General features: G+C 35.3%; 1 long non-coding RNA gene across 1 annotated transcript in view; it reads left to right on the top strand.

The window, feature by feature from the left end:
* The window catches only part of LOC111560505, a 1125299-nt gene extending 1120121 nt beyond the window's left edge, over positions 1-5178 (top strand). The window contains exons 16-17 of the long non-coding RNA XR_006598120.1: positions 3917-3957; positions 4105-5178. This is a non-coding gene — a long non-coding RNA (uncharacterized LOC111560505). The remainder of the gene's footprint in view (positions 1-3916; positions 3958-4104) is intronic.
* Positions 5179-14595: the final 9417 nt, after the last annotated feature.

The raw sequence follows: 14595 nt of genomic DNA, 5'->3' as shown, positions 1-14595 counted from the left end.
ACTCTATTCAAATGGTTTACATTATTTTTAGGAAATGGAAAATAATCGTGTCTTAAGTAAATAAAAAAGAAACATTATTTCTAGAAATTTTTAATACTGTTTTCTTTTTTCATATGTCCCAGAGCATTGAAATGAGCCATGACCACATTGTTTGTCAATGCAGCTCTAAAGTTGACCTTACAAAACAAACAAGCAAACAAACAAAACATACTTTTGCCTTTCTGTGGGGTGCCTGGGTGGCTCAGTCGGTTAGGTGGCTGACTTCAGCTCAGGTCATGGTATCATGGTTTGTGAGTTTGAGCCCTGCATTAGGCTCTGTGCTGACAGCTCAGGATTCAATCCTAACCTGCTTAGGATTCTCTGTCTCCCTCTCTCTCTGTCCCTTCCCCTCTTGTGCTCTCTCTCTCTCTCTCAAAAATAAATAAATAAACATAAAAAAATAATTCTGCCTTTCTGTATTATGTATCATATACACACACAGTATACATAATGTATATGAATGAAATGTATGTGCACCGGTGCGAGCTGAGGAGGGGCAGAGAGAGAGCGAGACAATCCCAAGCAGGCTCCCCACTGTTAGCACAGACCCCTAAGTTGGGGTCCATCTTACAAGCCATGAGATCATCAGTTGAGCCAAAATCAAGAGCTGGCTACTTAACCAACTGAACCACTCAGGGGCCCCGTATTTTCATTATTTTTATGTCTACTCAAATATTCTCTCTTCAAAGTCCTCCTCTGTTTAGAGTAGTATGTCTATTCATTTACCCAGCTTTGTTTCTTTTCATACTACTTACAACTACCTGAAATGATACTTAATTTGTTTTTACTCAGTATCCTCCTCAATTAAATGTAAGCTCAGTGAACAGAGAAACTTATTTCAAGATGTAGTGCCAACAAATTTGCAATGAGTAGTAAATAAGTCCTCAAGATCTAATGCACAGTTTGGTGACTATAGGTAACAATATTAAATTCTAATCATCAAGCTTATTAAGAGACTAGATCATAATTATTCCAACCACTAAAAATAAATGATAATTACATGACATGATAGATGTGCTAATCATTGCTACAATGGCAATCATATTACAACATATAAATGTATCAAATTAATACGTTGTACACCTTATACTTATACAATATTATATATCAAATATATTTCAATACAAAAAAAGAGCCTCATACGCGGCAGATGCTTAATTAATGTTAGGTGTGGGTCAAATATTGAATTAATTGAGGGATTACTTTTAAAAGAATACATTATCTGGGATATTGATTTGATTTCAGGGCATATTTACCTGGAATGCAAGAGACACATTTGCTATGTTATTATCAATCTATGCAAGCTTTATGCAATTATTTAATTTCTCTGCCCTGACTTTTTCATATTTAACAGGAGGATTTAAGTGCATGATTATGTTTATAGTAAAATATCTTTTTTAAATGAAAGGGTTATACAAAACCCAGAGAGCTGAAAGCCTGAATTCTAATCACAGCTTTGCTACTTACTAAACCCAGTATTTCTAAGTGTAAAAAGAGGATTATTAGACCTACTTAACTGCACTATAAAAGCATGTATATATAATGCCTAATCACTGGATATTCTCCATATATTTTTTTCTTTTAAGGTACTTTCCAGCTCCAATAATTAATAATTATATAATTCTAGCACTAATGTAAGCATGAGGAAACTGGGCATTATCAAATCACACCATTTTGGAAGCTTTAATCTCCTCTGCTGGGGGCTGGACAGTACTCAAGGCCACACAGGCTAGATTATAATCTCAAATAACAAAAATGCTGAACATAGATGTACTTCAGTGCAATATTCATCACACCTTCTTAAAATCAAACTTGCTAGTGATATACATCTCTGAAGACAGCTAATCCAGAAGTCTGAGCCTGGCTTTTAACACTGATTAACTCAAAATGACTAGAAAAATGATAGCATTGGAATATATTGGCTGGTAACATGTGACTACTGAGCTGTCATTGACTTAGCAGTGAGGTGCAGTGACAGGTGTATTGGAGCTGTAAGCGGTATCAAATATATCCAGGACATTATGCAATAATAAAGCAGTAAAAAGGTCTTCTCTCTGAATGTAATATTCGCTTCTGCCTAAAATCAGAAAATATACACATGTGGATTTCAGCATACTGACAATGACATGACAGAAGCTGGTTAAGTCTGTGCTAAGGCAGCCCCTGGCATGACTCTAAATTTAGTCATATCTGACTGTAAGATACTGCTGATGTAACTCTCAACTTAGTTTGCATAGCCATCTAAATATTATCTCAAGGCAGCGTCTAAATAGATATTTAAGCCAATATTCACCAACATGAGCTTCCTTGTTCAGCTTCCCTGTTGACACCAACTTATACATGTTATAACATGGTTAAAATTAATTCTAAGTTCATGTGTGTTTGCTGCTAAAACAAAAACAGATGCACACTCTTAGTTTAACAATACACTCCATATTGGAATTAGAAACAAAGTCGAAAAAAAAAGTTTCAAGAAACTAAATTTGGTGAAAGGTTTCAAATGAACAATGTGCAGGAGTGTATCATTCTTTTTCCTACACCACAAGAATGTCTTTTATCCTTTATACGTCAGTTCAATTAAGTGTTTTGTGTTTCCTTCCTATTCAATGTAAAGCTTCCCTCTGAGTTAATCAAGTATATAGTTGATAATATTGACAAGTATTTTTTTTTCTCTCTTCACTTCTGGGCACACGGTTACATGTTCCTGCTCCTTAATGTTAGATGTGGCCATATAAGTTGCTTTGGTAATGAAATGTGAGCACAAGGGGCGCCTGGGTGGCGCAGTTGGTTAAGCGTCCGACTTCAGCCAGGTCACGATCTCCTGGTCCATGAGTTCTAGCCCCGCGTCAGGCTCTGGGCTGATGGCTCAGAGCCTGGAGCCTGTTTCCGATTCTGTGTCTCCCTCTCTCTCTGCCCCTCCCCCGTTCATGCTCTGTCTCTCTCTGTCCCAAAAATAAATTAATAAAAAAAATTAAAAAAAAAAAAAAAGAAATGTGAGCACAAGTGATGTGTGCCACTTCTGGATTAAATCTGTGAGAGCCAGAGTGTCATTCCTCATACACTTTCTTTCCTGCTCTTTTTACAATCTGTTTATAGTGACAGATTCATTTTCACATAATAGATGCTAGTATAAATAAAATCATACGTTGTGTACAATTTTGTCTAGATTCTTTCATTCTGCACATTTGATATCCATCAATTTTGTTGAATATCTCTACAGTAAATTTTATGTTGAATAGAATTACATGGTATAGATATAACACCATATATATATCCTCATTCATCTGTTGATTGACATTGACATTGGATTGGTTCTGATTTTGTCTATTAAATGAGTCTTTTATGAACTTTCATGTACATGTCTTTACATGGACATATGCTTTCATTTGGATCTATTTTCCAAAGTGGCTGTACTACTTCACTTTGTAGGCAACGATGTATGAGAATTTCAATTCTTCCGTATCCTCCTTAAAAATCATCATCGTTAGTGAATTTGCACTTCCCTAAATTTTAGTGATGTTGAACATATTCACAGGTGTTTGTCATCCGTGTATCTTTTCTCATGACGTTTCTGTCCAAATTTTTTCCCCTAATTTTTATGTTAGCTGTTTGATTTCTTATTATTTGAGTTCCCTAGACATTCTGGACACAGTCTGATACAAGATGTGCAAATAATTATATTCTACCCTGTAACTCATCTTTTCTTTTTCATAAGTGTGATATTTCAAGAGCAGGATTTTTTTTAAATTTTGAAGATGTTCTATTTATCAATTTTTTTAATGGATTGTGCTTTTGGTGATGTATCTAAGAAATTTTTGTTGCTAAGCCCAAGGTAACAAAGATTTCATTCTATTTTTTTTCTCACTGTTTTGCATAGGGTTATGATCCTTTTGAGTGAACATCTGTTTACCGTCCAAGGTATGTATCATTTTTTTTTTCATACAGACATCCAATTGTTTCAGGAAAATTTACTGAAAAGACTATTCTTTCTCCAATGCCATGCCTTTGAACCTTTATTAAAAAATGAGTTGGCCCTTTCCCTTGGTCTCTTTCCCTTGGTGGTAGTGGTAACAGATCGTGCAGGCCGGGCCAAGATTAAGGCTGGAGACCTTCTCAGCAAGAAGGAAGAACTGCTGAAACAGCTGGAAGACCTGAAAGTGGAGCTGTGGCGGGTATGCCTGGGTGGCTAAGTCAGTTAAGCGTTGGCTCAGGTCATGATCTCGTGGTCCATCAGTTTGATTCCCCACTTTGACTTCCTGCTGTCAGTACAGAGCCCTCCTCAGATCCTCTGTCTCCCTCTCCCTCTGCCCCTACTCCTCTCTCTCTCTCTCTCTCTCTCTCTCTCTCTTGTTCTCCTAAAAATAAAATAAACATTAAAAAAGAAGAAAGCAGAGTTGAGCTGTCCCAGCTGTGTGTCACCAAAGTGACGGGTGCCAGGGCTTCCAAGTTCTCCAAGACCTGAGTTGTTTGCAAATCCTTTGCCTGTGTTCTTACCATCATCAAGCAAACTCAGAAAGAGAAGCTCAGGAAATTCTACAAGGGTAAAAAGTAAAAGCCTTCGGATATGTGGCCCAAGAAGACACATGCCATGGTCCACCAACTTAACAAGCACTAGGAGAACCTGAAGACCAAGAAGCAGCAGCAAGTATGCAGTCAAGACATGAGCATCGACGTCAATAAAGCACAAACTCAAAAGTAAAATAAAATAAAAAAATAAAAATGAGTTGCCCTTATATACGTCAATCTGTTTCTTTATTTTATATTCCATTTATCTGTTTAATCTATCTTTATAAGAATATCACATGGTCTTGATTACAGTAGCTTTATAATGTGTTTTGAAACAGTAATCCTGCAAATTTGGTCTTATTTTCAAGGTTGTTTTGAGTAGTCTCAGCATTTCAAATTTTCATATAAATTTTATTTAAGAAAAATTTTAATATAAATTTTAGAATCAGCTTGTCAATTTCTACAAAAAAATGCTATGAGAATCCTTATTGGAATTGTATTACATCTACAGATCAATGTGGGAAGGACTGACATCTTAAATATATTGAGTCTTCCTACATATTATGCAATATTGTCTCTCCACTTATTCTTACGTATTATTTTGATATTTTTAATTTATTATTGAAATTTAATTTGAGGACTTTTTATATATTTTCATTCTCTACTTTTGGAAAATAAGAAGTAAAATTGTAATAATTGTTTTAAAGTACTTTTCCTTTAATTCTAATCATGGTGTCACCTCTAGTGTACTTTTACTTAACTGATTTTTTCCTTATTATGAAGAATATTTCATTACCTATTTGCATGCCTGTTAATTTTTTAATTATATTCCAGATATTGTAAATTTTATATTATTTAAAATAATTTAGTGTTTATTTATTTATTTATTTATTTATTTATTTATTTTTTCTTCAACGTTTTTATTTATTTTTGGGACAGAGAGAGACAGAGCATGAATGGGGGAGGGACAGAGAGAGAGGGAGACACAGAATCGGAAACAGGCTCCAGGCTCGGAGCCATCAGCCCAGAGCCTGACACGGGGCTCGAACTCACGGACCGCGAGATCGTGACCTGGCTGAAGTCGGACGCTTAACCGACTGCGTCACCCAGGCGCCCCTATTTATTTATTTTTGAGAGAGAGAGAGAGAGAGAGAGAGAGAGAGAGAGAGAGAGAGAGGGAGAGAGAGAACATGAGCAGGGGAGAGGAAGAGAGAAAGGGAGAGAGAGAGAATCCTAAGCAGGCTCCATGCTGTCAGTGCAGAGCCTGACAAGGGGCTAGATCTCACGAACCATGAGATCATGACCTGAGCCAAAATCAAGAGTAGGATGCTTAACCAACTGATCCACCTAGATGCCCCAATAAATTTTAAATCATTGTATTTTCATATTTCTATAAATGTTCTAGATCTTTGTTCTGGGATTCAGTTAAGTTACTTAGACATAGCTTGTTCCTTTCAGGTCTTAATTTTATTATTGGTTAGGTAGCTGCAGAGCAGTTTCCAGGCAGCTAATTATTTACCATCAATGAAATAAGACTTTCTTGAGTTGTCTATGTATTGCCTCATGAATTATGAATTTTCCATCTTACTGGTGGGAACATATGCTATTCCTGGCCCTAGAGAGCACCAGACACTTTATGGTCTAATTCATTCGGATAGTTGTCTCCCCAGTGCCAGGTAATTTTCTCATGTGTATACCCTGATGCGTTTTCTGCTGACCATTTGAGGGGCATTCTGTAGCTCTCTGGGGTTTTCTTCGGGTGAAGATTTCTTCTCTGTAGTACTTGTACTGGGAACTTTAACAGCTTATGTCTCCTGGAACTTTTAGCTCCATCTCCTCAACTCTTGGAATCTGCCAGACTCCTCTGTGCAGTTTGTGAGAAAACTCTCCCTCAAATGTAAAAATGATACTGTCATTCCCTTCACCTGAAATCTATTTTATATGGCTTGGCATAACTTACAGGAGTCCTCGTGATTAGATTCTTGCCTACTCCTTCAATCTTACACTGTTCCACTCTGACACATAGACCAAAGAAACCTAAGCACTGCTCATAACAAAATCTCCTGAGTGAATTTTTATGCAATTTGTTATTTTTATATAGTTTTAGACTTACAGAAAAGTTGCAAGAAATATAGAGATTTCCCGTAACCCCTTCACCAAACTTTCCCTACTGTTAACATTTTATATTACCATAGTACAGTCATCACTACCAGCGAATTAACATTGTCACAATACTACTAAGATAAAATTTTATTCAAATTTTATCAGCCTTTCCACTAATGTCCTTTTTTTCCTGTTATAGCCTCCCATCTTTCATTTACTTATTATTTATTCTTAGTTTTATTTAATTTTCTTTTTATAGTTGCTAGTTTACTTTTTTTCATGACCTTGACACTTTTGAAAAATACATGCTAGTTATTTGGAAAACCTTTCCTAATTTGATTTTGATTGATGGTTGTCTCATGTTTAAAATAAGATTGTGCTTTTTGGGAAAGAATACTACATAACTGATATTATGCTGTTTTTAGTGGCTTAGGTCAGAAACTACATGATGTCAAAATATTTTAAGACTGATGATGTGAGCCTCAATCACTTGCTTAAGCTGGTATCTGCCAGGTTTATCCTTCTTAAGGTTACTACATTTAATACATATCTTGGGGTGGATACTTTGAGACTAAGCAAATACTCTGTTTCTCCTCAAACTTCCACCTACTAATTTTAACAACCCTTTCCAGCCTTGTCTTTAACAATTGTTGCTGTGGTGTTTGCCTACTGTTGGCTTCCTCTTTTTCTCTTTCCTTTCAAAATTTTAAATTGCTGGGGCGCCTGGGTGGCTCAGTCAGTTAAGCGTCTAACTTCAGCTCAGGTCATCATCGCACGGTTAGGGAATTGGAGCGGCGTCAGGCTCTGTGCTGACAGCTCAGAGCCTGGAGCCTGCTTCAGATTCTGTGTCTCCCTTTATCTCTGCGCCTCCTCTGCTTGCTCTCTCTCTTTCTCTTTCTCAATAAGAAATAAACATTTAAAAAGATTGAAATTTTAAAGTGGAATTCTTCTCAGAAAAGGTACTCTTCTTTCCCCGTTTATTTATTAATTACATATTTATATTAGTATGAACTCATGGATATTGAATTGCATGGATTGTAATCCAACACTATCATTATTTTATTGTTCCAATAGTTTGGCCATTAGGTTCTACTTTAGGCGGATTCCCGTGTCTTTTTGTCAGGCGTCCATCCTCTTATGAGAACGTTCTTACTTCCTGGCACCCCAAGATGTTTTACGCCTATCTTGTATTTCTCTTGCTACAATACAACCCTGGACTCAACCATTTATTTCAATATGGAACCTTAGTTTTTATTTTTGTTTGTGTTTTGTCTTTTAATGTAAAAGTGTCATTTAGAAGAAAAAAAATGGTTTTAGCACTAGTTGTGTGTATGCATGGGTTAGTATACATACATATATTTCTTAGCTCTGTCCACCAACAAGGCTTGGTATTAATAATACCCCAATAACAATGAGCACAAATTAAATATCTGTATCTATATTTAATCTATCAATGAACTATCTATCTAATCTGTTGCCATGCATTTATATGGACACTTCAAATTCCATCATTTGAGCTTTTTCCTTTTCTTATTTACAACTTCTGTTTTAGACAGGTAATCAGCTCTTAGTATCTGTATCTATATATTCACTTAATGCTAGTATATAAATAATCTCAGAAATACTTATTCATTCCCTCGATGTCTATTTTAATAATTCTATTATATCGATTACAGTATTTATTTATAGGTTCTTTACCTTTAAAAGTTTCTTAGGTTATATGTTGTCTTCCTAATCCCTTTAGTAGAGTTATATTATTGATTTGTAGTTCAGTTAGGTTAACTTTTTACTCTTGTATTTCTGTTTTGGGTTTCTCAGCACATGCTGGTAGGTTTTAATTCTGGGTTGAGAGTCAGAGATACACAAAGGCTATACTCAGAGAAATTTCATTGCCTCCTCTCCCTCTTACTTATTCCCATTATTTTCTTCTTTCTACTCTTTTCCACCCACTCCTTGCAGGTAATCATTATCTTTCTGATATATTTTCCATTTCATCTCTCTTACAGTCTCTTTTTCATCATTTATAGTAATTATTTTTTTAGATTAATTCATTAGGCCTGGAACCCTGCTAAAGATTTTATATCACTTTGTTCTTCACACACACAAAATAACCTCTGAAATAGTTAATATTCATGTCTCAACTTGATAGGAAACAAAAGCAGTGAGTGTAAATTGTCAGGGTAGCTACACAAGTGTGTAAAAGCTTGAGCCAGGGTTTATTTGATTTCAGATTTTTGATTAGGTCTCTCATCTTTTTCGCCCAAAGATACATTTACACTGAAGCCTTCAATGACCTCCCAGAGCAGCCAGCTGTCTCTCATTTGCCTTCTTCTTAGCTTTCACTGTATTCTGCTCATACTATTCATATAATATTTTGAATCCCTGTTCTGCCACTTACTATTTGTATGACCATGTGTAATATTAGTTAACTTCTGGGGTACCTGGGTAGCTCAGTCAGTTGAGCATCGGACTCTTGATTCAGCTCAGGTCATGAACTCATGGTCCTTGAGATTAAGCCCCACACTGGGCTCTGCACTGACAGCATGGAAACTTCTTGGCATTTTCTCTCTTTCTCTCTCTCTCATTCTCTCTCTCTCTCTCTCTGCCCCTCCCCTGCTTGCTTGCACGTGCTCTCTCTCAAATAAAAATTAAAAAAAAAATATATATATATATATAGTTAGCTTCTACGAATCTTCATTTTTAATCTGTTATAATAACTTCATGTGATTGCTGTGAATAATAAATGAATACTTTTAAACATTTATATCTCATTAGAACATAAAATTTAATAATTGCCAAATATTTAAAACTTAGCCCATGCCCTGTTAATTTATTAGTACTTAGTTAATTAAAAATATATATTTTTGTTTGCAATATGTCCTGTTTCTTTCAACTAGGTTCTATGGAATTTGGAGGTCATTCGATTCTCTCTGATGCTTAAAAATTGTCTGGAACACAGAGCTATGCTCAGTATGTGTTTGAAAAGAAATGACTGCATAAAAAAATTAAGGTCTACCTACAGCACTCCAAATGTTAAAAAAGATGAAATATGATTGTTAACCTACCCTGTACTTGAAATTAAAATTTAAAGTGAATATGGAATTACATATCTGCATTAATATAAATGTTTCTTGGGAAAATAGCATCCTTTTATTAAAAATTGGGTACAATGTAAACTAAATCTGGGTACCAACACCCCTTTTCCAGTGCAACTTGCATTTTTTTTCTCCTAAATTTAGAAAAAAGAGTTAGCCTTTCTGATAAAGATTTGGAGGTTAATCATTATATACTGCAGGCTCCCTTTCCTCTGGCATCAATGAAACAATAGAGCTCTTTGGTTTGGAGAGTCCTAGGCATGGCCACAGACCTACACAGGATGCCATTCTCAAAACTGGCTCTTGAAGAAACCCTGGCATAAGCGGTGAAATAGAGTAAAAGCATTTCTCTTACCCAGAATTTTTGACTTCACGAGGAATCATCACCACGTAGGTATTTGAACTATCTCCACAAATGTTACCTTCTATGGATTGTTTCAGGACATTTAGCTCCCTGTACAGGGGAGGGGCAAAGACAAACCGAACCTTCCTACATATTTTATTATATTACACGATAGGGAAATGAAATGACATGTAAATGTGCACTGTGTCTATTTATCTTTTTATTTATTTTATTATTTTGCAGTAGTAAAAGCACCTATGATATAGCTGTCAATGATGAGTTGCTTTTTTTTCTTTTTTCCTCTTTTAATTTGTCTTTTAAACCAAACACATTAGGCCATTCGAGTAGTTCTAAGTAATCAAGATATTGCATTGTGGGACAGGATGGTAACAACAGCTGCAGATGCCAAGCGGGCCAACCGTGGTTGGCAAGTCCTGGCTCAGAGGTGGGCATTACAGGTTCTCCAGTGGCTACAGATCATTGTCAGGTTCATACACGTGGCTCTCTACTTCTTGAGACAGGCTGTGCTGTGTTCACTGACCATCTCATGGGAACAAAAACAAAAACTGTTTATTGAACAAACAATCTGGTGTGCAGCTATTTGGAAGTGCACTACCAATTCTAGTAAAGTCAGTTGGGTCATTATTGTGTAAAGTGACTTGGGGGATTCAGTGCAATTAAAATTTTAGTTTATTCATAATGCATATTGTTCATAGAAGGAAATTTAACCCTACTACCATTCTAATCCTCAAATGGTAAGGAGGAGTGTAGCTTCACATTCTTATACACGCAAGAAATGCTGTCTAGTATTTCCAAAAACAAAATTACATCTAATTCTAAATACCAAATTAAGTGTAAATAGTGTAAAATTTCCTCCCAGTTACCAGTGGGGTTTTATTTCTATCCCCAGATCATGTAGAAATGGTCTTGGCTACCACAAAATATATGGGGAGGACTCTCAGGTCCACGCAGGTTACCCCAAAGAGTTTTAAGTTTAGACATTGAATTTAGGTGTTTCTGTAGGTTCTGTGCCAACCCACGGTTACATAGCCATAGCCAAAGTCCAAGATCTGAGCGTCCTACCTCTACAAATGTACTCTGAGGCCAGCCAGGCATATGGAGGGCCTGTCACCCCCATACTTTGCTTGCTGTGGACCTGGTAGGAACCACCCCCACCCCACCCTTCACATGCAAAGCATTGATGCCGGGTTGGCTCTTTGCAGTTTTTCTTTGCATTTTATTTTATTTTGCTTTGCGTGTGTTATTTTTCTTGTTTATTTTTTGTTTCGTTTTGGTTTTGGTTATTAGCCAGTTTTTAGCTTGTTTCCTCCTTTTATCAAGTACTTCCATGAAAAATTTTAGTTTCAGAGAAATTTTGGAAAGTATCTATGATTATGTAATTGTCAACATACATAAAATGTTAGGAAATTTGATTAATTTGTGAAATATGTGTGTGACTGCGAGAACTATTCCATAAACATTAATTTTGAAATACTTTTTTAAATATTTTTTTGCAACAAAAAATTTTATTCCCACAGTAGGGATAAAAGAAGGATACTAAAAGACAGCTACCAATGATGTAATAATCTTTCCTTAAAATTGTATCCCTTGTTATAAAACTAGAGAGGGAAATAAATAAAGTAGCCTTGATGTAGTAAATTTTCTCAAGATAAGAAATATAAAGCTATGAATGAAATATTTTGTAGCACACATTTAATCAGCATAACCCCCTAGAGGTACCTAGGATGGACTTTTGCTCTAGTTATTGGAATTATAGGAATAAAACATGATGGAATCCTTCTCACTAACCATATAATGAGGAAATAATTGAAACTTTAGATGTTATTTAAATTTAACTTTTCTTACTGGTGGAAAAAAAGTCAAAATTATGGGCCAAATTTCACATATTTTAAATATCTTGTTAACAGAAGAAGGTTGAGGGGCACATGAGTGGCTCAGTAGGCTAAGCATCTGACTCTTAATTTTGGCTCAGCTCATGATCTCACAGTTGGTGAGATCCAGCCCCTGTGTCGGTCTCTGCACTGATAGTGCAGAGCCTGCTTGGGATTCTCTCTCTCTCTCTCTCTCTCTCTCTCTCTCTCTCTCTCTCTCTCTTTCTGCTCCTCCCTGTCTCACATGCATGTACTCTCTTTCTCTCTCTCTCTCCATTCCAAACATATGCTTAACTCTCACCAAATACCAACATATTTGAATTATTATCTTTTTTTGAAAAGAATAAAGTTTAAAATATTATTTGTGTTAGGCTCTGCACGTACAAATCTTAGGTGTTCAGGTCAGCTAGTTTGCAAAATACTTGGGGCAGTGAAATGTATGAATGTATTTAATGAAAAATTCTTGATGATGATGATAATGACGATGCCTTTTGCACTGCAATCCTTTCAGAATTTATATTATAAGGTATTTTATACGAATGGTGAGGGATTTTTTTAAGTTTTAAAATGGTGAGTTTATAACTAAGACATACACTAACACAGCTGGCACTGAATTCCTAAACTGTTTACTCTCTAGTGAAAGCAGCACTTTTATAACATCTCTACTTGAGAGCACAGGCCATGCTGTCGCTTCTAACGTCTGCTCCTAGTGAGAAGAAAAAAAAATGTGGAATTCTTTTTTTTTTAATATGACACGGTAGGAAACACGATAGATGGTTCATTTGGTTATGAAACATACTCTTAGAATTTCAGATTTCTGGAACTTGTCACAAACCTCAGTAATTATTTCTACTTTCCCCCAAAACTGTCAAAACAATTTTTAAAAAATTCATTTACTCTGTATTAACAGGCTTCAGATTTCATTTTATACAATAGCAAGATAGACCTAGTGACAGATTATATTGTTACATTTTAAGTATTTCATCTCTTCTTTCATCTTCATGTCTTCTCTCTTAATCCTGATCTTTGCTAATAACATCACCACCCTTTCTGTCACTGAAATAAAAACCTTGAAGTCAGGTTTGACCTCCCACTCACCTTCTAACCTTTATATAATCAAGTGCCTATTTCTGACAATTCTACTTCCCTACCCACTTTCTACCTCAACCTCTTATTTCTATCACTACTGGCACACTCCAAGCCTTTTAGTAAGTTTTACCTGGATTGTTCACATTGTCTCAAATATTTTCCATGGTTCAAAACTATACTTTCTTATGCTGCAGACAGATTTTTCTTCTTAAATTACATCTTTGATCAAATAATCTTCCTTTTCTGAAGAAACATAGAATTACTCTCTGCATAGTGTCAAATAAAATGCACCGTTCTCAATCTTTTATTTAAGCTATTCAAGTGCCTAATTCCAGCCCAGATTTCATTGTTCCTGTCTTTTACAATTACTTTTACTGGATGTTTTATTGTAAGCAAAATACTTGTTATGGAAATGTGAAAAGTACAAAAAAGAAAATAACCTTGATTTATAATTCCGCTATGAAGAGAAACCCATAACTCATACATTGTTCTAGTACTTTTTGTATAATGAGTGTGTAAAATATATCACCATATAAAGACACAATTTTCCTGCTTACCTCATTTACATTATATTATTTTTCTTAGAAGACTTTATTTTAATTGAATATTATAGTCTAAGCAATGGTTATAAATTATCATAAGATGCACATTGCTAACTTCGTCATTTTTATTTTGCAAGTCACATTTTCCAAAACTTTTATTTTATTTCAGTTAGTGGTAGTATGTTGAATTGCTAGCACTCATACACTTGACCTATTTCTTTTTTTTTTTAAGTTTTAATTTACTTCCAGTTAGCATACACTTATATTAGTTTGAGGCGTACAATATAGTGATTCAACAATTGTATATGTTACTCAATGCTCACCAAATTAAGCGTAGTCGCCATCTGTTTGCTTACAACATTATCACAATATTGTGTATATTCCCTATGCTGTACTTTTTATCTCTGTGGCTTACTTATTTTTATCCAGTTCTTGGAATAGTCCAGTTTTTTCAGCAATGAGCAACACAAAATTTTTCAATTTTTTGTAAAAGAGCAAATACGTTTTTTTTTAACTCCCATGTATTGTATTTATTTTATCTATATGGTTAAACAAAATTGTATTGTACAAAAAATATCTTGAGGTTAAAAATTGAAACCTAAAATGTTTATCAATAATACTCATGTCAGGGTGCCTGGATGGCTTACTCAGTTGGGCATCTGACTTTGGCTCAGTTCATGACCTCACAGTTTATGGGTTCGAACCCCACTTCACGCTATGCCTTGATATCTATGAGCCTGGAGCCTGCTTCAGATACTGTGACTCCCTCTCTCTATGCCTCTCCCCCACTCGCACTCTGTCTATGTCTCTCAAAAATGAATGTGTTAAAAGTTGTTTTAATTAAAAATATAGTAATACTCATGTTTTGTTATTTATAGATAGGAGACATAAGTCCTGCATTATTTTTGTACCTGTGTATAACATTTCATATGTGTTTGCTTCATGGTGTTTTGTTGGCCTTATTGCCTTTTTGTTTTCTGATTGCC

Source organism: Felis catus, chromosome B2 (genome assembly GCF_018350175.1).
Source record: "Felis catus isolate Fca126 chromosome B2, F.catus_Fca126_mat1.0, whole genome shotgun sequence".
NCBI classification, from domain to species: domain Eukaryota; kingdom Metazoa; phylum Chordata; class Mammalia; order Carnivora; family Felidae; genus Felis; species Felis catus.
This window is presented reverse-complemented; position numbering and strand designations above follow the sequence as displayed.